General features: G+C 34.8%; 1 protein-coding gene and 1 non-coding gene across 2 annotated transcripts in view; one reads left to right on the forward strand and one right to left on the reverse strand.

Moving 5' to 3' along the window:
- The window catches only part of Dach2 (dachshund family transcription factor 2), a 527975-nt gene that overhangs the window by 192613 nt on the left and 308821 nt on the right, over positions 1 to 26541 (reverse strand). The gene's annotated exons all lie outside the window — the stretch shown is intronic.
- On the forward strand, positions 13606 to 13707 carry LOC113199562 (U6 spliceosomal RNA). Its single transcript, XR_003302969.1, has one exon. It is a non-coding gene; the product is annotated as a U6 spliceosomal RNA (small nuclear RNA).

The following is a 26541-nucleotide window of genomic DNA, read 5'->3' on the forward strand; positions in this document are numbered from 1 at the left end:
ATTTGGAAAGCAGTATGGAGATTCCTGGGAAAGCTGGGAATGGAACCACCATTTGACCCAGCTATAGCCCTTCTCGGACTATTCCCTGAGGACTTTAAAAGAGCACACTATAGGGATACGGCCACATCAATGATTATAGCGGCACAATTCACAATAGCTAGACTGTGGAACCAACCTAGATGCCCTTCAATAGATGAATGGATAAAAAAATTGTGGCATCTATATACAATGGAGTATTATGTAGCACTAAGAAATGACAAAATCATAGAATTTGGAGGGAAATGGATGGCATTAGAGCAGATTATGCTAAGTGAAGCTAGCCAAGCCCTGAAAAACAAATGCCAAATGTCTCCTTTGATATAAAGAGAGCAACTAAGAACAAAACAGGAAGGAAGAGCATGAGGAAAAGACTAACTGTAAACAAAGACAAATGGGGGGAGTGAAAGGGAGAGAGAAGGGAAAGGATATGCAAATGGTAGGAGACCTTCAATGATACACAAAAGTATAAGAGGTTATGATGGGCAAGGGGGAGGGGGGAAAAAGGTAGAGAATTGAACAACAGCAGAAGAGGCAGAGAGGGAAGGTGGGAGGGGAGGGGAGGGGGGATAGTGGCGGTTAGGAAAGGTAGCAGATCAAGACAGTCACTAATATGCCATTAGGTAAAAATGTGAGTATGTAACAGATGTGATTCTGCTATCTGTATTTGGGGTAGAAATGGGAGTTCAAAACCCAATAGAGTCAAATGTATGAAAGATGATTTATCAAGAGCTCTGTAATGTTTGGAACAATCAATAATAATAAAAAAAGATTGAACTACAAAAAAAAATTAAAAAATTAAAAAATAAAAAAAATAAAAATAAAAAGAAAGACCCAGAGTCTGCTGAGGGATGGCCTCATGGTGGTTCTGCCTCCATCGTTAACCTTACATGTACATTGAGTATCAAGTCTTATTCCCTCAATATAAATAACCACTTCTTCATCTGCCTTCTGCATCTGTTAAAAAAAATAAAAAAGAAAGAAAGAAAAAAAGTAAAATAAACATTAGTAACCATTCTCTAACATATACTGAACTAAGGTCATTTTGAGCCACTTCCCTCTGCTTGCTTGCTGCTATGCCAACCTGGAAAGTCCCCTGGGAAATATTAATGTACCCATTGAATTGTTTCTCTAACTGCCCAGTTCAGCTTCTGTACCTGCTTGCTTGCAGCTATGTCAACCCAGATGTGGTTTTTGCCTTTAAATATCCTAAACGGCTCAGGCTCGGGCAGTTCCTTGCAGAGATAGTTATGGATCCTGTGGGGAGAAGTCAACAGCCATCTGGCTAAATAAACACTCTTTGGTTTGGACAAAACTGGGACTTTATGTGTTTTCTGAGAGACCTGCCCCATAACAAGTTATATTCTTATTTTCAGGGTTTCTCTTGGTGTACCACTGAAGGATTTAAAAGAAAATAATCAGCAACTGTCCACAAGTTCTCAAAATTCATCCTTGAGAGTATATAAAGACAATAATTGTTAAAGCTAAATTTGTGAGTTAGTTAGTTAAATTTTACTTTGGATCCAAGATATCAGCTTGGATCAGAAAACTAGAAAATCGTAAGTATAATGAGAATGAAAAGATGCTTTTAAAAGTGAAGTTACATAATTATAGGTAAATATCTACACATACATCTTTGATTCTGAAAATAATGCTTATTTTATATTATGTTCAAAGCACATATATTTAAATTAATAAAATAGATTTGAAAAGACAGAGATTCAGTGTTATTGAAGAAACACATTTTTCACTTTCAAATATTTGAATATTTACTTCTGTAACCTTAGTACCTTCCATTCTTGTTCATCAAGTTTTTTATTGGATTAAATTCTAGCTAATGTAATTATTTAACATGTGAAAGTGCACAGCTTTTAAGGTACTCCATATTTTCCCTTTTGTAATTAACATTTATTAAATTATTGGATTTACTGTTTCTTATTAAAACACTGTATTGAGGCATGACTGACATAAAAAAGCTATAAATATACAATGTATAAAATTTGATGTTAGGTGTTCCCCAAAAGCTCATGTGTAAATCAAGGCTAAAAAGTGTTTAGAGGTGAAATAACTGGATTATGAGAGTTTTGACCTAATCAGTGCATTATTACCCTGATAGGATTTAACTGGGTGGTGACTATAGGCACGTAGTGTGTGGCTGGAGGAGGTGGATCCTTGGAGTAGTGCCTTTGGGATTTATACTTGTTGTGATGAGGAGAGCTCTCTCTTTCTCACTTCTTCTGGGTGGCCATGCCCTAAGGTGTTTGTCTCTGTCACACTATTCCACCATGATGTTCTGCCTCATCTTAGGCCCTAAGTAATGGAGTAGGCCACGTATGGACTGAGAGTTCTGAAACTGTGAGCCACAAAATAAACTTCTCCTCTTCTAATTGTACTTATTAGGTCTTTTTAGTCACAGTGGCGAAAAAGCTGACTAAAACAGATGACTTTGGAGGTAAGTACAAACCCAATGAAACTATCAGTACAATCTATGCCATAAACCTGCCATTTATCTCAATAATATTCCTCTCATGCACTGTATTATTTTTCATAAATGTTAAGAACACTTAATATAAGATCTATTTTAGAAAAATTTAAAGTATGCAAAACGTTGTACTTTGACTACTAGGTCCCTGTTTCCTCTCCCCCCTGGGTCATGACAATGTCTATTTTGTTCACCAGTTCTGAGTCTCAATATTTTAGAATCATCAGATAAGTGATATGCTGCAATATTTGTTCCTTTGTATCTTCACTTTAGTATAGCATCTTCCAGGTTTATCCATGTTTCTTTAGAGAGAGAGAGAGAGAGAGAGAGAGAGAGAGAGAGAGAGAGAATTTTTAATATTTATTTTTTTAGTTTTTGGAGGACACAACATCTTTGTTTGTATGTGGTGCTGAGGATTGAACCTGGGCCGCGCCCATGCCAGGCGAGCACGCTACCGCTTGAGCCATATCCCCAGCCCCTATCTATGTTTTAATAAATGATAACATTTCCTTCGTTTTTAAGGATGAATAACTTTCCATTGTATGATACACACACACACAAACACAGCACTTTTGTGTACATTTAGGTTGCTATTATGAATAATACTGTAGATGAAATAGAAATTAAGATATATATTTAATATCTTAATGTTGACTCCTTTAGATATATACTCAGAATTGGGATTGTTGGGTCATGTGGTAGATCTATTTTTAATATCTGAGGAACCTACATACTCTTCCCCTAGTGGATGCACCAATTTAAATTTTCAGCAATAGTGTGCAAGAGTTCACATTTCTCCACATCCTTGTCTACTATTATTTTTAAAATAAATAATAGATATCCTAACAGATATGAGGTGATAGTTTATTGTGATTTTGACTTGTATTTCCCTGAGGTTATTGATATTGAACATGTTTTCATAATACTGTGTGTCTTCTTATGTATTATCCCTTTATCTGATTCATGGTCTGAAAATATTTTCTCCTATTCTATAGGGTGCCTTTTCACTATGTTGATTCTTTTCTCTTCAGAAGCCATTTAGTTGATGTAGTCATGCTTGTGTGTTTTGTTTTTGTTGCCTGTGCTTTTGGTATCATTTGAAAGAAATGATGGCCAAGCCCAATGTCAAGAAGAATTTTCCCTATATTTTCTGCTATAAGTTACTCTATTAGGTTTTATGTTTAATTCATTTTTAGATTATTTTTGTGTTTGGTATTAATTAGGGTCAGATTTCCTTCTGCTTCTGTATATCCTGTTTTTCCAAAACAAGTTTGTTAATGAATAATCTTTTCTCACTTTGTATTTTTCCACACCCTTTTCTTAACCTAAAATTCAGTGTAAAAGTATGAAAAAAGTCCCACATATCATAATTGTCTATATATGACTTTATGCTATTATTTTGAAGTATAGAAGGTCCTACTTCAGGATTACAATATTGAGGAAAGTACTAAAGAGTGAGAATTTCATTTAATAGCAAAACCAGCTTCTGGATTTTATAGGTAAAAACTCTCAGGTTCACAGAGGAAAAGTGAGAGAGGGGCTTAAGATAACAGCCAATCAGTAGTAGGGTTAAAAAGGGAACTCATGTCATGACTTTTCACCTATGTGCTTTGTCCAATAATCCACACATTCATAATTTTGATTTTAATTTTTAAAAAATACTCTAAAATGGGGGCTGGAGTTGTGGCTCAGTGGTAAAGCATTCGCCTAGCATGTGGGAGGCCCTGGGTTTGATCCTCAGCATCACATAAAAATTAAGTAAAGGTATTGTGTCCAACTACAACTAAAAGTAAATATTAAAAAAAAACCTCTGAAATGGATCACTGCCCTATGAGTCATTGAAAAGAAAAAAGCAGAAATTGTGTCACATAAATGTTATGTACCTCCATTTATTCATATGCAAAATTAAGGAACTGGACTTCATTGTCCTTAAGTTCCTTCAAATATTACATGGAAATTTCCTTTGCATTGTATAGTTCTTTGAAATACCTGGGGGATTTTTCTTTTATTATTCATGCTTTTTTTTTAATTTCTTGCACTCCTTTCTCAATAGTAAACAAGCATTAGACTTACAACTTCATGTGATGTGTAGTCCTTACACTAGAAGTATGGGGGGAATCTATGAATTCCAATAATATTTACAGGGAGAAATTAGTAAGTTTGGGTCCTCAGTAGTGAACTGAACAAAAAGTGAGGCAAATTTAGCATTTCCTAATTGGTTATACTGTGTCCATCCCTTCACATTAGTTTAAAAGCTTTTCTGTCAAAACTGTGAACAAGTAAATTAACTAAAGCAGAACTAGGAGTAATCAAATCTTGAGGTTTTCAATTAATTAAATGAAATGGCAAGTCAGTTCACTGCAATATGGTTTTATACTTAAAAAACATTTAATTAAATTAAGAGACAAGGCATTCCAATTAATAATATCCTCCCAAAAATGAAAAGCAGTTTAGACCTGCCACATTATTTCAGTCTACCCGTCAAGTACCCTGTGTTTGTTTGTTTGTTATTTGAATTCAAAGCTACTTTGGGTCAAGTATGATGTACTACAATATGAATAATGAAACATCTGGTGATACGAAATGTTAATGTGATATACTACATTGAATCTAGTGGTAACAGTTTTGAAATTCCCTATAAATCAATTGGCAATATATAAGTTTTTCTAAGCAGAAGTAGTATTCAGGTTTATTTTCAGGAGATGTTAATGCTCTGAACTATATTCAGAAAAATACCTGGACTCTAAAAAATTCAGAATGAAACTAAGGTGAAATCCATAGGATCTAAGAGTAAAAAAAAAAAATTAAAAACAGAGAAGCTACCTAAGCTACATATAAGTACTTACAGTACAATATTACAATAGTTCTTAAGTTTGGCATTCAGGGATAAGTACAACATAAAAAATTACTTAGTTCAATGCTATGGCTGTGAGGTAAAGGTTGAAAAAATACAATTTGGGAAGTTCTTACAACCTAGATAGCTGCTGTTTACATAGCCAAAGATATTTTGAAAACTTGCTTGAATTACACATAGATATTAAGAAAGGAGACAACACATCTGTACCAAAGTTCACCTTGCCCTATAAAGACAACAGACTGGAGGATGTACATAAGACAGTGAATTTGCAATTCAGAATAGAGCAGAAAAAATGAAATCATAGGAAGCGTTGGTAGGGCAAGCAACACAGCACTACAGAGAGGCAACCAAATCAGAGACCAGGAGAAGCCTGGCTGCTATTTTGAACAAACTGCTTCTCCACATCCTGAACTGCCTAACAAAATTCCAAGTTGCTAAGCAACTGCTTATTTTCTTATAGACTTCTGAAAATGCATAATAAGCATTTAAAAGTTTGAAAGTCAAATAATTTCTTCAAATAGTCCCATTTCATCTACTGTTAAAATTATAAGCAAGATTTCAGCAATTTATCAAAACTGATTTGTATCCACATTTTCCAAAAACATTTAAAAAGAATTTTTGACACATATAAACTCTTCTAATAGTAGGTGTACATTCTATTAAGTGATACATTTCCTATGTGCCATTTGAATATTTATTACACAAAAAGTTAAAAATAAAACCTGTTTTAAAAATGGAAGAAGGAAGAGAAGTAAGGGAGTTGAAAGCCAAATTACACAACATTAGATTCATAACAAAAACCTTATATAGCACTTAAGTCATATAGCATACACTCTTTTAAGTTCTTTACCTATATTAAGTCATTTAATATCCATACCAACCTTAAGCAGGAAATACCATTATTGTTTGCATTTTTATATAAGAATACTGAAGCACAGAATCTGAATAAATGTTCTAATGTGAAACCGCAAATAAATTTGAAATTGGAGATTAAATTCAGGTTATCTAGATAGGTCTGGATTTCTTTATTGTAGATAATTTTAAAAGCTTTTTGGATATAATACTTACTATTAATTTCCTAAATAAGCATAGAATAGGATAACTAGTATAAACTCTTAAGACATTAATATTATATAGAACACACTTTGATTGATATTGCACTAATTATTTTTTAGCTAGGATATAAGCTCAACACAATTTCCTTGACTAATTTTTTTCTGTCTGTATATTTAATTGAGTTATACCTGTTACTGGTGAAATCATTTTAAATTGGAAAAGTTTCAGCTTTTTATACTTACTTAGTAAGAAAACTATCAATTATCTTGCTGTACTACTCAATAGACTATTTTCTTTTTAAAGCATATTTAACCTGGGTTGGGATTATAGCTCAGTGATAGAGTACTTGCCTAGCATGTGTGAGGCACTGGGCTCGATCCCCAGCAGTATATAAAAATAAATAAATAAATAAAGGCATTGTGTCCATTTACACCTAAAATATTTAAAAAGAATTTTTTTTATTGGTCGTTCATAACATTACATAGTTCTTAATACATCATATTACACGGTTTGATTCAAGTGGATTATGAACTCCCGCTTTTACCCCGTATACAAATTGCTGTATCACATCAGTTACCCTTCCATTGATTGACATAATGCCTTTCTAGTGTCTGATGTATTCTGCTGTCTGTCCTATTCTCTACTATCCCCCCTCCCCTCCCCTCCCCTCCCCTCCCCTTTTCTCTCTCTACCCCTTCTACTGTAAATCATTTCTTCCATTTGTATTATCTTGTCTTACCCCTCCTTTCCTCTTATATGACATTTTGTATAACCCTGAGGATCGCCTTCCATTTCCATGCAATTTCCCTTCTCACTCCCTTTCCCTCCCACCTCTCATCCCTGTTTAATGTAAATCTTCTTCTCAAGCTCTTCGTCCCTACCCTGTCCTTGTTAACTCCACTTATATCAAAGGAGTCATTTGGTATTTGTTTTTTAAAGATTGACTAGCTTCACTTAGCATAATCTGCTCTAATGCCATCCATTTCCCTCCAAATTCTATGATTTTGTCATTTTTTAATGCAGAGTAATACTCCATAGTGTATAAATGCCACATTTTTTTTTTATCCATTCATCTATTGAAGGGCATCTAGGCTGGTTCCACAGTCTTGCTATCGTGAATTGAGCTGCTATGAACATCGATGTAGCAGTGTCCCTGTAGCATGCTCTTGTTAGGGCTTTAGGGAATAGACCGAGAAGGGGAATAGCTGGGTCAAATGGTGGTTCCATTCCCAGCTTTCCGAGAAATCTCCATACTGCTTTCCAAATTGGCTGCACCAATTTGCAGTCCCACCAGCAATGAACAAGAGTGCCCTTTTCCCCGCATCCTCTCCAGCACTTATTGTTGTTTGACTTCCTAATGGCTGCCAGTCTTACTGGAGTGAGATGGTATCTTAGGGTAGTTTTGATTTGCATTTCTCTGACTGCTAGCGATGGCGAGCATTTTTTCATGTACTTGTTGATTGACTGTATGTCCTCCTCTGAGAAGTGTCTGTTCAGGTCCTTGGCCCATTTATTGATTGGGTTATTTGTTATCTTATTGTCTAATTTTTTGAGTTCTCTGTATATTCTGGTTATTAGGGCTCTATCTGAAGTGTGTGGAGTAAAGATTTGTTCCCAGGATGTAGGCTCCCTGTTTATCTCTCTTATTGTTTCTTTTGCTGAGAAAAAACTTTTTAGTTTGAGTAAGTCCCATTTGTTTATTCTATTTGTTAACTCTAGCGCTATGGGTGTCCTATTGAGGTCTTCTTCTATGTCTTTCTTTAGGGTTCTGTAATTTTCATTGTATAAATCTTTCACCTCTTTTGTTAGGTTGATTCCCAAGTATTTTATTTTTTGGGGGGATATTGTGAATGGAGTAGTTGTCCTCATTTCCGTTTCAGAGGATTTGTCGCTGATATACAGGAATGCCTTTGATTTATGCGTGTTGATCTTATATCCTGCCACTTTGCTGAATTCATTTATTAGCTCTAATAGCTTCTTTGTAGACCCTTTTGGGTCTGCTAGGTATAGAATCATATCATCTGCAAATAGTGATAATTTAAGTTCTTCTTTTCCTATTTTTATGCCTTTAATTTCTTTTGTCTGTCTAATTGCTCTGGCCAGTGTTTCAAGGACTATGTTGAACAGAAGTGGTGAGAGAGGGCATCCCTGTCTTGTACCAGATCTTAGAGGGAATGCCTTCAATTTTTCTCCATTCAGAATGATGCTGGCCTGTGGCTTATCATAGATTGCTTTTACAATGTTGAGGTATGATCCTGTTATCCCTAATTTTTCTAGCGTTTTGAACATAAAGGGATGCTGTACTTTGTCGAATGCTTTTTCTGCATCTATTGAGATGATCATATGGTTCTTATTTTTAAGTCTATTGATGTGGTGAATAACATTTATTGATTTCCGTATATTAAACCAGCCTTGCATCCCAGGGATGAATCCTACTTGATCATGATGTATAATTTTTTTGATATGTATTTGAATCCGATTCGCCAGAATTTTATTGAGGATTTTTGCGTCAAGGTTCATTAGAGATATTGGTCTGTAGTTTTCCTTCTTTGATGTGTCTTTGTCTGGTTTCGGAATCAGGGTGATGTTGGCCTCGTAGAATGAATTTGGAAGTTCTCCCTCTTTTTCTATTTCCTGAAATAGCTTGAAAAGTATTGGTGTTAGTTCCTCTTTAAAGGTTTTGTAAAACTCTGCTGTATACCCATCCGGTCCTGGGCTTTTCTTAGTTGGTAGTCTTTTGATGGTTTCTTCTATTTCCTCTATTGTTATTGGTCTGTTTAGGTTGTCTATATCCTCCTGGCTCAATCTGGGCAGATCATAGGACTCAAGGAATTTATCTATGCCTTCACTATCTTCTATTTTATTGGAGTATAAGGATTCAAAATAGTCTCTGATTATCTTCTGTATTTCTGAAGTGTCTGTTGTGATATTGCCTTTTTCATCCCGTATGCTAGTAATTTGGGTTCTCTCTCTTCTTCTCTTCGTTAGCATGGCTAAGGGTCTGTCAATTTTATTTATTTTTTCAAAGAACCAGCTTTTAGTTTTGTCAATTTTTTCAATTGTTTCTTTTGTTTCAATTTCATTAATTTCAGCTCTGATTTTAATTATTTCTTGCCTTCTACTTCTTTTGCTGTTGTTTTGCTCTTCTTTTTCTAGGATTTTGAGATGAAGTATGAGATCATTTATTTGTTGGTTTTTTCTTTTTTTGAGGAATGAACTCCAAGCAATGAATTTTCCTCTTAGAACTGCTTTCAATGTGTCCCATAGATTCCGATATGTTGTGTCTGTGTTTTCATTTAACTCTAGGAATTTTTTAATTTCCTCCTTTATGTCTTCTAAAACCCATTGATCACTCAGCAACCTATTGTTCATTCTCCAGGTGATGCTTGATTTTTCCTTTCTTCTTTTATCATTGATTTTCAGTTTCATTCCATTATGATCAGATAAGATGCATGGTATTATCTCTACCCCTTTGTATTGTCTAAGAGTTGCCCTGTGACATAGTATATGGTCTATTTTTGAGAAGGTTCCATGTGCTGCTGAGAAAAAAGTGTAGCTACTTGATGTTGGGTGGTATAGTCTATATATGTCAATTAAGTCTAGGTTGTTAATTGTGTTATTGAGTTCTATAGTTTCCTTATTTAACTTTTGTTTGGAAGATCTGTCCAGTGGTGAGAGAGGTGTGTTGAAGTCTCCCATGATTATTGTATGGTGGTCTATTAGACTCTTGAACTTGAGAAGAGTTTGCTTGATGAACACAGCTGCACCATTATTTGGGGCATATATATTTATGATTGTTATGTCTTGTTGGTGTATGGTTCCCTTGAGCAGTATGAAGTGTCCTTCTATATCCCTTTTGATTAGCTTTGGCTTGAAATCTATTTTATTAGATATGAGTATGGACACTCCTGCTTGTTTCCGCGGTCCATATGAGTGATATGATTTTTCCCAACCTTTCACCTTCAGTCTATGTATATCTTTTCCTATCAAATGCGTCTCCTGTAGACAGCATATTGTTGTGTCTTGTTTTTTGATCCATTCTACTAGCCTGTGTCTCTTAATTGGTGAGTTTAAGCCATTAACATTTAGGGTTATTATTGAGATATGGTTTGTTCTTCTATCCATATTTGTTTATTGATGTTACTAAACCTGATTTGTTATCCTCTTTGACTACTTTCCCCCCTTTACTGTCCTACCTCCCATTGTTGGTTTTCAATGTTATTTTCCATTTCCTCTTCCTGTAATGTTTTGCCAAGGATTTTTTGAAGAGATGGTTTTCTAGCTGTGAATTCTTTTAACTTTTGTTTATTGTGGAAGGTTTTAATTTCATCTTCTAACCTGAAGCTTAATTTCGCCGGATACACGATTCTTGGTTGGAGCCCATTGTCTTTCAGTGTTTGAAATATGTTATTCCAGGATCTTCTAGCTTTTAGAGTCTGTGTTGAGAGATCAGCTGTTATCCTGATTGGTTTACCCCTGAATGTAATCTGCTTTCTTTCTCTTGCAGCTTTTAAAATTCTCTCCTTATTCTGTATGTTGGACATCTTCATTATATTGTGTCTAGGTGTGGATCTCTTATGATTTTGCACATTCGGCGTCCTGTAGGCTTCTAGGATTTGGGATTCTGTCTCATTCTTCAATTCTGGGAAGTTTTCTCCTATTATTTCACTGAATAGACTGTTTATTCCTTTGGAATGGAGCTCTGTGCCTTCCTGTATCCCAATGACTCTTAAATTTGGTCTTTTGATATTGTCCCATAATTCTTGGATGTTCTGCTCATGGTTTCTTAGCAGACTTGCTGAGCTGTCTGTGTTCTTTTCCAGTTGAAATACTTTGTCTTCATTGTCTGATGTTCTCTCTTCTAAGTGATCTACTCTGCTGGTAGTATTCTCAATTGAGTTTTTAAGTTGGTTTATTGTTTCCTGCATTTCTAGGATTTCTATTTGTTTGTTTTTTATTACCTCTATCTCCCTGTGAAATTGATCTTTTACTTCCTGGATTTGTTTGTCAATGTGATCTTTCATTGTCTGATTTTGCTGTCTCATGTCTTCCTTGAGACTCCAGATCATCTGAAGCATATATATCCTGAGCTCTTTATCTGACATTCCATCTGTTGCAGCTATTACCTCTTCTAAAGTTGAGTTGACCTGCATTGCTTGTGGTCCTTTCTTTCCTTGTCTTTTCATACTGCTGGCGTTTCTTTCTGCTTGGTGCAACTGTTGTGTTTTTGAAATTCACCCCCTATTTATTTATGTTGCTCTTGTATACTTGAAAAGTCTCCCTTGCAGGTGCGGGCGGCGGCTGTGCCCCTACTCCAATTGGGATGACGTGTCTACCACGCTGGCGGCTCTCTGGGCCTGTTCAGGGAGTGGAAGGCGGCTCTGCTCTGTCCCTATTCCAATTGGGGTGTCGTGACTACCATGCTGGCAGGTCGCTGGGCCTGTTCCGTGCGTGGGCGGTGGGCTTGGCTGGCGGGATTCCACCTAATGGCCGTCCCTAACCTCCCTGCTTGCTAATTAATGGCTTCTCCGAGGCGCCACGCCTTTTGTAGCTGCGGGGCAGGCCGCGCGAATCAGTTGGCCTGGATCTCCGGGGTCCTGCTGCTGGCTGTTTTGATGTTGCAAGCTGTTGGAGAGTGGTGGTGTATCCTTCAGCTTTCCCGGATGGTGGCCGCTGACTGCCTGGATGGAGTGTCCGCTGTTTTGATGTTGCACTCTGAAGGAGAGTGGCGGTGTATCCTTCAGCTTTCCCGGATGGTGGCCGCTGACTGCCTCGGTGGAGTGTCCGCTGTGGGGGATGGGACTGTACCGCTTCCTTCCCCTTCTGAGATCCCGTGCTCGGCCCAAGGGTCCGTGTGGGCTTGGCTGGCGGGATTCCACCTAATGGCAGTCCCTAACCTCCCTGCTTGCTAATTAATGGCTTCACTGAGGCGCCACGCCTTCTGTAGCCGCAGGGCAGGCCGCGCGAATCAGTTGGCCTGGATCTCCCGGGTCCTGCTGCAGGCTGTTGGGATCCCTGGCACTCTATCACTTTGATTTTTCCTGCTTGCCCCTCCCCCAGCGCTGGCTAGCCAGGTTTCCTTTTGGCTGCTACTGGGAGGAGGGGTTGGAGGTCAGGTGTCTCTAGTTTCCCCCTAGTCTTTATGGAGGCTCAGCTTGATACTCCCTCTCCCGGCAAGCCTTGGAGAGATTTTATGCGAATTCCCGCTGTCTCGGGGGTGAGCTGAATGACACCGACCTGTTTTGATGTTGCACTCTGAAGGAGAGTGGCGGTGTATCCTTCAGCTTTCCCGGATGGTGGCTGCTGACTGCCTCGGTGGAGTGTCCGCTGTGGGGGATGGGACTGTACCGCTTCCTTCCCCTTCTGAGATCCCGTGCTCGACCCAAGGGTCCGTGTGGGCTTGGCTGGCGGAATTCCACCTAATGGCAGTCCCTAACCTCCCTGCTTGCTAATTAATGGCTTCACTGAGGCGCCACGCCTTCTGTAGCCGCAGGGCAGGCCGCGCGAATCAGTTGGCCTGGATCTCCCGGGCCCTGCTGCAGGCTGTTGTAAAAAGAATTTTTGATGCATATAAACTCTTCTAATAGTAGGTGTACATTCGATTAGGTTATACATTTTCTAAAGTGACTATTTGAGCATTTTTATATAGTTCCTAGATATTTAAAGATACAGCATAAGAATCTTGTAGCCATGACAGTTTATGCATCTGTGATTTTTAAACCAGTAATGGCATTTCCAGAAAATTTTATTATAAATCTAGGTGAGAATATGCATTAGAAAGAGAGTACTTACTCTCTTTATGAGTACATACTCATAAAGAATATGCATTAGAAAGAGAGTACTTACTGGAGTAACTGAATACCTCCAATTTAGGAAATTAGAATGAGATTGTGTTCCCAAGGGTTATCCCAGGAATTCAGGGAGACTACCTGAATTGATGGGCACCCTACAACAGTATCAGTAATCTCTTTCCTCAGCTCTCCCATCATCAAGTACAGGATTTCTTCAAAGACACCACCACACCCATTAGAAATCTATCTGCAATTTTATCATTAAACATGGTCTCTTAGACCTGTCTTAAATTCATTAAGCCAGAGGAAAAAAGTAAAATATTCTTATTCTCAAAGTGATTCTGGGGACTTTAAAATTATATATAGATATAGATATAGATATTGTTCCTCACTTCAGCTGCACATATACAAAGATTGGAACAATACAGAGAAAATTAGCATGGCCCTTGTATAAGACATTTTACCACAATAAAAATCATTTGGTCAAGTCAGTGATCACTTATAACCAAAAACTAATAGCAGTGTTATAAAAGATGGAAAGAATCATTATCTTCTAATACTCTGACAAATTCTTAGTTTTCTACCATAGTTGTTCAAAGTTTCAGTACAAATATTGTATGAGAAAAGTATTGACTACTAACAATAGTACAAGAATATATACAATAAATCATGCAATATCTGAACTTTAACTTAATATGGTCTGCATTATGTTTATGATAACTAAATATTTAATATATAGAATTAGAAAGAAACTGAAAAAATAGAATAATCCTTTACTGGCCCCAGCTATGATGGAAAAACATATTTCAGAAGGAATCATAAAGGCTAGATGTTAAAACTGGAATTACCTATAGCTATCTATAGTTATGCACCTATCTGAATCACTTCACTTTAAGTATCATATTATAAGTCAGGGAGAATACAGAACTTTCAAAATTATCACTTACTGACATCATTTATTCATTTTATATTAGTCAAATATCTTTCATCATGGCTTTAAGCTCCTTACTGGAAGAAACTATGTATTATTCCTAATGTTTCTATTTCCTGGTGCCTGATACAGCCATAGGTCCATGATGCTGTACAGATAATAACTATAGAATAACCATATGCATATTGAGAAGAAACAACACCAGGTAAAAGTAAAAAGCTACTGCCCAATTCTAACATTTATGCAAATTTCTCTAGAACTGGGTCTATTTTTTTCAGTTTTGTTATTAACTTTTTATATATGACAGGATGCGTGACAATTCATATTACACATATAGAGCATAACTTTTCATTTCTCTGGTTATATATAAAGTATATTCACACCAACTCATATCTTTATACATGTACTTTATCATTAGCTTAGGCTTTATGTTTATTAAAGTGGTATATCTCACACCTCTGTTTTAGAAAACAAAGCAATAAATTATATGGAAAACAGTTATGTGAAAACTTTGTGACAGAACATGTCTGTATTCTGTTTAAAGAATATCTTTAGGAGACTAATTATGAGAGACTAATTTTCAGCCTTTAGAAAACATGGGGTTTTGGAAAAGGCCTAAATTATGCCTGCTATACTAAGCATATTTAATTACACATACATATATAGATATATAGTGTGCATATATATATTTGTATATAGATAATATATTTAATAATGTATATTTATAAATTCATAGAAAATGCATTTATATATCTATATACAATTATATATAAATGTATGATTAATATTTATAAATATATTTTATATAATATTTATTTACATATATAAAATACATTTAAACTTCTGCATATACACTACATATCTACATATGTGTATATGTTTTGAGGTATAATCTTTATACCTTGTCAAGCATCTAGTATTCATTTTGACCAAGATTTTATCCATAGATAAATTTCTCTATATATCTCTATATAAATTTCTACATATATAGTATATCTCTATATATGTATGTAGGTTGAGGCATAATTATCGATAACTGTGTCTCAAAATATCAGAATATATAGTTAAAAAGATACCTGAAACAATCAGCAACAATGATCAAATGGTATATGACTTACAAGGAAAGTAAACAGATAACATGAGAATGTAGCACTTATTCTTGGGTCTTCCATGAACATGATATATGGCTAAGATCATTTTTCAAAGCCTATGTTACTTTGCCTCATAAAATGCAGTGTAATAACAATATTTTGGCACTTTTGAAACTCATCAGCCTATTCTAATAGTCAAATTATTCAAAAGATTTTTGTTATTACTATTTTCATATTAAAACTATACTCTGTATTGGCCAGGTATGGTGGCACATGCCTGCAATCCCAGTGGCTCAGGAGGCTGAGGTAGGAGGATCATAAGTCCAAAGACAGCCTCAGCAAAAGCAAGATACTAAGCAATTCAGTGAGACCCTGACTCTAAATAAAATACAAACTAGAGCTGGGGAAGTGCCTCAGTGGTTGAGTACTCCTGAGTTCAATCCCTGGTAACCAAACAAACAAACAAATAAAAAAAAACTACTATACTCTATATTGGCCAAGTTATATTGTTATTGTGTACATGTATGAATATGTAATAACAAATCCCAACATTATATGCAACTGCAATGCACCAAAAAAATGAGGGGGGAAAATTGACACCCTCTGAGTTTCTAGGACAAGGAAAACCTGACTAGCCAGGTGCAATGGTGCATGTCTGTAATCTCAGTTACTCAGGATGCTGAGACAAGAGGATAGCAAGTTTGAATCCAGCCTCAGCAACTTTGTGAGGACCTAAGAAACTTACTGAGACCCTGTCACAAATTTAAAACATAAAAAGGACTGGGGATGTGGTTCTGTGTAAAGTGCCTCTTGGTCCAATCCCCCAGGTTAAGAAAAAAAAATAAAAGGGAAATTAGTGTGTTATGGCCAAGAATTCTTCAATATTGTATGTAAAGCTGCTTCAAATAGAGCTATTTTCTCAGAGTAGCACTCACGGGATTAGGTGTTTTTGCCGCTAACTCTGTAAAATATTTAATGCATTTAGGTTTTCCTGAAATTGCTGTGGCGAATATTCTGATAAGAAACTCAACTGACATTTTTAGACTACAAGCATCTAGTATTCATTTTGACCAAGTATAATAGATAGGTGTAAAGGAAAATTAATGTGGTTAATGTGAATTGACATCTTGATTGGATTAAGGGATGGCTGTGATTAAGAGGCTTCTGGGTGTGTCAATGAGGGTGCCTCCAGAAATTATTGGCATGTGGGATAGCAAACTGAAGAGGATACCCAACCTATCTGTGAGTAGCTCAGTCCAATATGGTGGGTACCTGGATGAAACATGAAGGTGGAAAGAGGAGAAAGGAGCAGCAAAGGCAAAGCTCAATTCTTGATGCAGTCTTGGATTGCTTCCACGGTAGACTGAAGACATCAGACTCCAGCCCCTTCACTCTTCCAAAGGGGACTCTGACCAACAACTCTTCAGAGATTTTCCAGGCCTTCTATGGACAGGGGTTGCATCACTAGTCCCTCTTGTTCTGAGCTACATATATATCCTGTTGGTTCTGTTTCTCTAGAGAATCATGACTAATATACTATCAATTTCAAAAGTAACATTATTTGATATTTAGGAAGTAATAATCTGGAATAGTAGAAAAATCATGCTAGATGAAATAATTGGGCCAGATCATTAACTGAGGAGGGACTTTCTTTCTCTCTCTCTCTCTCTCTCTCTCTCTCTCTCTCTCACACACACACACACACACACACACATACACACACGCACACACACATACACACACACACACAATTTGCACAAACAGTAAGAAGTATTCTGTATAGAGGTATGGGATAGTTGGATGATTTATAAGGTGGAATATTCTTTCTGGTTTCCTGAATTCTAGCAGTCTTATTAACAATAAATTCAGAAAGAGATTCAAAGCATTTTTTCAACTAGCAGCCTATAACTTGATGTTGCTAAAGAGGTACACTAACTCACATGGATAAAATGAAAGAGAAAGCATAAAGAAAATTATCTATTTCCTAACCTCTTATTTTCAGAATTTGAAACATTTTTATGTCTGACTCAAAACTAGTATCTCTGGAAATAAGCAAACACACACCTAGGAGATAAATAAGTATGGAAAGGCCTAGCCCAATAAATGGAATCCTATGCCATCTAGATGATGAGATGAGAAACCCCCATCTTTTGTGACTTTTCAAATTTCCATAGCTATTTTTCACAATTAATAAGATAGTTTATATTAAGAATTCAGAAAATTAGGGAAAAAATCATCCCAGATTGACATTGACCAAACTCTGTTCTGTTTGTTTCCCTTTATTTAAATTGATTTGTTCCTTTTCCTATTTTATTCTAAGTCTTTGATAGTTTTGGAAAGACTGTGTTTCCAGAAAATTAGAGTAACATGTTCAAACAGATTGACATAAATCATGGGCTTTCCAGAGTCAAAGGTATAATTTCCAGGTCAACATTTCTTATGTTCGGGATCCTAGTACTGAAGACCTTCTAACTCTTTGTCAAATTACAGGTTATCTTAACTAGTTACTATTCTTTACTTTCTTTTTTAAGAAATAGGCTCTTAATTTAATTATATGTGCTATTATTTAAACAATCACCATGTACCTCAGTAAAATTGATGCATTTTTTAAATCAATTTAATTTGGTTGGTTGCAAATGAATTTGGAGAATAGGAACTTTAGAAAGTTCCATGTGAAATAATTGGATTGTATAGATAAAGTGCATTTTACATGTATTTTGAATTCCTGGTACCAGTAATTTCAACACAACATTAATTTTCCAAAGCAGATATTAAGAAATATTAACTTAAAGGTAATACAATACAAGTCTAAAGTGGATATACTAACAATGTAAATTCACTTTTTATATTCTTTCTTAGATAGACTGCCTGAAGAACTTCCTGATTGATCTGATACCCTCTAGATTGTCCCTTTTCAGTGTGTGCTATAGTCATTTATTAGTGATATTTTCATAAAGAAAAATATATTTTCCCATTCCTGAAAAGTAGCCAGTGATGTCAACAACTTGTAAGACTAACTTCTAAATTTGTAATCTAATATCTACAATTTCCTACAATCTGCCCCATTCATCTTTATTTCTTAAAATATTTTGTTTTAATTTTAGTCGGACACAATACCTTTATTTTATTTTTATGTGGTGCTGAGGATCGAACCCAGCACCCTGCATGTGCTAGGTGAATGCTCTACCACTGAGCCACAACACCAGTCCCCCATTCATCTTTATAGGTAGAGTTCCTATTCATTTCCATCACATATCTACTACTCTAACTATACTGAACACTGTTACCCATATGAATATATTAATTGTTCACCTCTGCTGATTTATCTTTCTATGCCTCCAATACATTTACTCCTATTTTGCCCACTGCAGCTTAACCAATCTTTAAGGGCCAAGTTAAATTAAATCAACTCCAAAAATTCTATTTTTTAAATTCTCATGAATAAAAACAATTCTTCTTTTCTTTGAACTTTCCTATAGTACTTTATATAGACACATTTATATGAACATATTTATCACTTTCAGACTTTTATTATTATATTTATAAATAGGTCTCATTTTTCTAACTAAAACAAAAGCTGTGAAGGCTGATATAGGGCATTGACTAAATCCTTCTCAGTTTTGTACTCAGAACAGGATTCTAGAATAGGGTTTCACAGGTAGGGAGTAATTGACAAATGTGTGCCTAATAAGTCAATCATAATATGCTGCTATGTCTCTTGTGTCTTTAAAATATCTTGAAAATTCACTATCATTACTTAACATAAGTTGAAAAATTATTTTCCCCAATTCAAGAAGTAGCTAACTGGTGAGGAGAAAATTACATTACAAATGAGTAACAATCTGTTATCAAATTACAAGGCATTTTCATCAAAAGGCCTAAAAAGACAGCAGACTGACCAGTTAGCATGTTTCTACTAACCTGGGGGGATTATTTCCCAGTTAATAGCTTCTGAAGAATGCTTGCTTTTGATTCTTGTCTCCAACACAAAAATGATTGTCCCATTTAACCAGTCTTCTATCACATATATCAGAGAATCCTATTTACTCACACACTATTGGAACATTAAAACACAATAGAGTGATTGTCTCTAGAAGAAAAATTTAAAGATTGACTTTATTCTACCCCAAAAAGGGGGTTGAGATCAAAAGCTAACTTTAATAGATGTTTGACTAAGGTCATACTCCTAGGAAATGGAACACTGAAGATGAAAGAAAAGAAATAGATTTGGCTTTTGATCTCAGCCAAATCCATTTGGCATTGTTTAGCTTTTATATAATACTTCAGTTTTAGGTGATATCATGACTGAAGTGAATTGGCTTTCTTCTCAAGGCTTGAATAGCCCTGTATTACTTTGGCATTTAATAAAGTTTAGTAAAACAGATCCCTACATTCTGAACTGATATTGCAGTATTTTTATATGTATTTGCCTCATCTAAAATTACCACTATAGTACAATATTCATGATACTTTTCCAAAACTAGTAAAAGGGAGCTCAAAAACTAATTTTTAAGAAATGTTCTTCAGAAAAAAAAAATATCACAGAGTTCACTCCTATTTGGAAATATCAAAGTGTCTAATTTTTTAAAAACAATTTTTAGACATTGATGGATCTTTATTTTATTTATATATTTATATGTGGTGCTGAGAATCGAACCCAGTGCCTGGAGGCAAGTGCTCTACCATTGAGACACAATCCCAGCCACAAAGTATCTTAATTTTAAGCTCTATTATTTACATTTTCCAGAGCTAGAAGTTTGCTACTTTGTAGTTCAGCATTGGACAGAGATGAAGTAAGAAAAATAAGAGAAAAATTTATGAATATATGTCAAATTATTTGACTATATGTCAAAAAATATTAAGAATTTGTATATGTATGATCTCACTTAATCTTCAAAACAACTCTATGAAAATGCAAAAACTATTATGCCAACTATGAAATGAGTTAGGTGTGAATAGGAGAGATTGACTAGCCTAGGCAATATCACAGAGCAAATAAACAATAGGGCAAATATTTAAACAAAGAATTATCTAACCCCAATGCTCTATTCTTTCCATGATTCTTTTTAAGTATAAAAATGCAATAACAAAAGAAAAATGTTAAGTTTAATTAAGTTTAATTAATTCATTGAGTAACAACACTATAGCAATAATTTAGTTAGGCTCATGGATCCAATATGAAGCATTATTGGAAAAGTAGGAGAAGAATTAAGCCATTTAACTTATCAACCACTTGTCTAGAAAGTTCCTGCCTCCCCAATTATGTTTTTTCTAATGTTTACAGATTATTAATGTGGAAGTTTAGAGTATTGCATCTTATTTTCTGAGTGATCCTAATAATTATCTCAATGTGCCAATTCTCTTTGCAGGTGCAAGCTGTCTAGAAGCATCTACATCTTGCAATGGTTTGAAAAAACAATACAACAAAAGCTTTCTAGGTGACAGCTTCCCATCATTTATCAAAAGCCTTTACTCCATGGATTTTTTTTAAAGAAAATGATCACCACAAAGCTCTGTGATTTCAATGAGAAGCTGGGGTTTGCAAATTAATGAATTAGCAAGTGTTTTCAGAGGGAAATAGAAAATGGTCAAAAGAGACATCATATACAACAGCCTCTTCTTAGCATATCTTAAACATTTCAACTTTATTAAAAGACAGATCTATAGTTCTTATGTCACACTAGCCTCTAAAAAGGGGGATGTCAATCAAAAAGATTAAGGACTCTCTGTACTGAAAACTGACAGCTACCCAGAATTGGAGATCCCCTCAAATCTACTTGTCTTTGAAAAACATGGAGAAGATTAGGATATCCTCTTTCTCTCCTTTCTTTTACTTTCTTTGCTTTTCAAAAGATTATATAGTGCAATTTACTCCCCTCCTACACTATTCCCACTTTTCAGTCCCCCACCCTAGCCTTCTCAATCACAAACAGAAGGCACAGTGGAGAAAATAAGAGAACTTTGTAACAGTTGTCTGGAATAAATCAAAATTTAAATGTCCTGAGGATAGAAGGCTCAGATTAAAATACTTTTGAGACTCGGAGGATTTACAATATGTTTGGCATTCCAGTTTCAAAGAAAAAACAGACCAATATTTCAGGCAAATATGTAGGTTGTTTTTCTATCCTTCAAGGTAAAAAGCACTATAAGGGGAAGCATGTAAAATATAGAAAACATGCCATTATGATTTAGCATTTATCTTCTGTGATAAAATTTTTTCTTGTGCTTGACTGTGAGGAATCTAGGGAAGGCTACTTTCCTCGTTCCCCTGGAAAAAGAATTCTTCTGTGTTTCAAAACAATTGCCAATACCACTCCTGAAACTGACAGGGAACCAAGTGCACCTGAGAGTCTCAGCAGTTACCTCCTTAAAAAGAAGATGCCATCCTAGTCCTTCGTTCAGGTGCCACTTTAAATGCAACCAGCTTTTCCATTGTAAAAATATGACCATAAAGTACTAGTTACTAGTTAACTGAAAGTATTTTACCTTTACTACCAAATAATTGGGTTGGGGGAAAAGAAATGAAATATTTCAGAAACTGCAGTTCTAAACAATGTAAAATTTGACTGTTTTAATTGATTCCATGGGTATTTGTAACAAAACAAAATGGAAAGTCATTTTTCAATTGTTCATGACTACGTTTCACATGTCAATATGAGTTTAAGTTTCCAACCTATGAAGAACAGCCAGTAAATATAAATCAATATATGTTGTAGTAATTTTTCCCAATAAAATTAATCACTAGAAAGTTCAGTGGTTACATATATCAGAGAAGTATGCTCATTTGGGTTAATATATTTCCTAATTTTAAAATTATGATGAAAATTTTGGGACAAATGTACATTTAAAAAAATCTACTTGATCAGTGTTTAATTGGAATATTTTATATTTCCGCAGCTAGAGCCTTAAGAAAAAAGGCACAATTTTTACTCACATCTATCTTTCAACTACATTGCAATTTCTTTGTTTAAAATGACTTGGTGCTGTAAGCATTTGATGCATGCTTACATTAGCACTACTCTAAGCATTTTCATTTTTATGTGATTAAACTATCAGAGTTACTGTAATGTAATATTTCATGGTACAGTAACTAAGGCAAATTACTATATTATCAGTCCAAGCACAACGATACTGTATCTTCCTATTCATTTCTCAATTCACTTGCAAAGTTTGTTTGGGGGAAACAATGAGAGGTGAGTATTATGCAGCATCTGAAATCCTAAGGACCATGGTTGTTTAATAACCATGTCAGTTTGATTCTATGGCTTGCAAAAAACATCAAGAGTTTGTTGTAAATGCCACATAGTCCATGGGCTAATTTTCAAAATACCTTCTTATTACAGGTAGAATACTGAAGTAAATAAACTGATGTCTTTAACACAGTGTTAAAATGATTTCCTTCATATCTTCCCTTGTTCATTGATGACTTTGAAAAGAAGACATTTGCACAGATTATTGGCTTTGGGATGCTTTATCTCACTTCAGAAATACTTTTTTAAAAAAATTTTTGTAAAATTGTAAGAAAGAAAGAAATATTGAAGATATAGTATTACATAGAGCAGTACCCCAAGTCTAAACTGCAGAGAGTCAACTATAACATACATGGCTTTTTCAAAGGAAATTTTTACAAGAGTTACTTGATGCCTTTATGTGGTAGGGTTATTAAAAGACATACTCACATGGGTACTTGATTATTTCATCTCTTTTTACAAAAATGATGCTGTCCCAACATCAACAAAGAAATTTCCAGTTGGAGGAAATTTTCTTTCAATTATCAAGTGCATTTTCATGGAAAATTACAAATCATCATAAATGGTTGGACTATACAGTAAAAAATACATGACAGAAAATATGATGTTTATAACTATATCTATCATGAGAGATGATTCTGAATACATTCAAAAGCATGTAGAAGTCCTTCATTCCTGAACTTGGCAAAATTTTGACTTTTGAAAGGATACATTTCCAAACAATTGGAGAATAATTGAGATTAAATACAAGGTGGTTGTACTCTAATGTCATATACCAGAAGATAAAACTGGTTCTGGTAAACCTAAAATTCAAAATACTGTCTATAAATTTGCATATGATCTTCTATGTGTCTATTTCTCTATTTAAAATATCTATAAATAATAGTTTATATCTATAGATTTGCAGTTTATATAAATATATATTTATATAAAGTATAATTTAATCATTAGGTAGTTTCTACAAAACAGTATACTCTAGACTTAGATTTTGTCACTATTTTTATTATGAGTACCTACTACGTATAAGCACATTTATCATTTTATATTGGTATGATAATACAGATGATAGAGTTAAAAAGAAATGCTTTGTTATAAGATAATGAATCATTCTTCCCTCATTTCCTTTTTATTAATGATTAACAAACATATAATAGTATATTTTATACTGAATCATCATAATCATCTTCATTTTGTTCATAAATTCTATCTTATTTTTGGTACTATGTTTGAAACAATGGGTGAGGGGTACTTAACCACTGAGATACATCCCCAGCACTTTTTCATATTTCTTTTAGAGACAGGGTCTCACTAAGTTGCTTAGAGTCTCACTAAGTTGATGAGGCTGGTTTTGAACTCATAATCCTCCTGTCTCAGCCTCACGAACTTCTGGGATTACAAGTGTGCTCCATCATGCCTGGCCTTACAGTTTCTTTAAAGTACATTATCTTAGTCAGTTATCCCAATAAACTTAAAGGAACAAGACTTTTAAAACATCAGAAAAGTCTTTACATTAAGAAATCATGTTGTGGGGGGGACTTGTATTCAAGAACTTTTTGATGAGAGAAGGCACTTTTTCTAATTATATTTGGTCACTCTATTTATGCCTAATGTGTCATATGAGGATGAATACAATATAACCATTATTTGTAAAAAACAAACAAACAAACAAACAAACTAGTACCAATGTTTACAGAAAACAAACTTCTGATATTAAAAAACTATAAAAAAGGAGAGAGAAAATGCAAATTATTAAAATTCATGATGAATAACAAAATATCATGACAGACACTATTGAAATACAGAAGACAATTAGAAACTATTTTGAAAATTTATACTCCAGTAAAATAGAAAACCTCGAAGACACCAACAAATTTCTAGAGGATATGAAAAACCCAAACTAAGTCAAGAGGTCATAAACAATTTAAACACATCAATTTCAAGCAAGGAATTACTTGAAGGTAAGCAAAAACCTACCGACCAAGTAAAGCCTGGGACCAGATGGATTCACTACCGAGTTCTACAAGACCTACAAAGAAGAAATAATACCAATACTCCTCAAATTATTTCACAAAATAGAAAAGGAGGGAACTCTTCCAAACTCATTCTATGAAACTAATATCATCCTAATACTGAAACCAGGCAAAGACACAGTAAACAAAGAAAACATCAGACTAATAACCCTCATGAACATAGATGGAAAAATTCTCAATAAAATTCTGGCAAATCACATACAAAAACATATTTGAAACATAGTACACCATGATCAAGTGGGGTTCATTCCAGGGATGCAAGTTTGATTCAACATATGGAAAACAATAAAGGTATTTCATCACATCAATAGACTTAAAGATAAGAATCATATGATTATGTCAATTGATAAAGACAAAGAATTTGACAACATAGAGCACTCTTTCATGTTTAAAACACCAGAAAAATTAAGGATAGCAGGAACATACCTCAACATTGTAAAAGCTATCTATATTAAACCCAAGGCCAACATCATTCAAAATGGAGAAAAATTGGAAGCATTCCCTCTAAAACAGGAATAAGACAGGGATGCCTTCTTTCACCACTTATATTCAACATAGCCTTGAAATTCTAGCCAGAGCAATTAGACAGATGAAAGAAATTAAAGTGATATGAATAGGAAAAAAAATATATCGGTATTTGTCAACAACATGATTCTATACTTAGAGAATCCAAAAACCTCCCCTAGAAAATTTATGGAATTAATAAATGAATTCAGCAAAGTAGCAGGATATAAAATCAATACCCATAAATCAAATGTATTTCTATACATTGAATAAATCCTCCGAAAGAGAAATTAGGAAAACGATCCCATTCATAGCAGACTCAAAAAATAAATATACTTGGGAACCAATTTAATAAAACTGGTGAAAGAACTCTACAAAGAAAGCTACAGAATACTAAAGAAAGAAATTGAAGAAGAACTGAGAAGATGGAAATATCTCCCATACTCCTGGATAGGCAAAATTAATATTGTCAAAATGGACATACTACCCAAAGTGCTATACCGATTCAATGTTATTCCAATTAAAATTCCTTACAGAAACAGGAAATTCGAACATAAAATTCATTTGGAAAAATAAGAGACCCATAATATCCAAAGCAATCCTTAACAAGAAGAGTGAAACAGGAGGCATCACAATACCAGTCTATACTACAAAGCTATAGTAACAACAATGGTGTGATATTGGCATAAAAATAAACAGTAGAGCAATGGTACAGAATAGAAGACACACAGACATACCCATATAAATACACTTATCTCATACTAGATGTAGGCACCAAAAACACACAATGAAGAAAAGATAGCCTCTTCAACAAATGGTGCTGGGAAAATTGAAAATCCATATGCAGCAAAATGAAACTAACCCCCTGTCTCTCATGCACAAAACTCAACTAAAAGTGGATCAAGGTCCTGGGAAGTAGACCAGAGAACCTGCGCCTAAATAGAGGAAAAAGTAGGCTCAAGTCTTCATCACATCAGATTAGGCCCTGACTTCCTTAACAAGACTCTTAAAGTGCAAGAAATAAAATCAAGAATCAATAAATGGAATGGATTCAAACTAAAAACCCTCTTTTTAGCAGAAGAAACAATGAGTTGAAGAGAAAGCCTACATTTGGGGAGCAAACTTTTGTCTCACGTATATCAGAGCATTAATCACCAGGATTTAAAAAGAACTCAAAAAATTTAACACCAAAAGAAAAAACAACCCAATCAATAAATTGGCTACGGAGCTGAACAGACACTTTTCAAAAGAACATATACAATCGATCAACAAATATATGAAAAAGTGTTAAACATCTCTAGCAATCAGAGAAATGCAAATCAAAACTACCCTTAAGATTTTGTCTCACACCAGTCAGAATGGCAGTTATCCAGAATACAAACAACAATAAATCTTGGTAAGGATGTGGGGGAACAGGCACACTCATCCATTGCTGTTGGGACTGCAAATTGATGCAACCCATATGGAAAGCAGTATGGAGATTCCTTAGAAAACATGGACTGGAACCACCATT

This window comes from Urocitellus parryii, chromosome X, assembly GCF_045843805.1.
Source record: "Urocitellus parryii isolate mUroPar1 chromosome X, mUroPar1.hap1, whole genome shotgun sequence".
Lineage (NCBI taxonomy): Eukaryota > Metazoa > Chordata > Mammalia > Rodentia > Sciuridae > Urocitellus > Urocitellus parryii.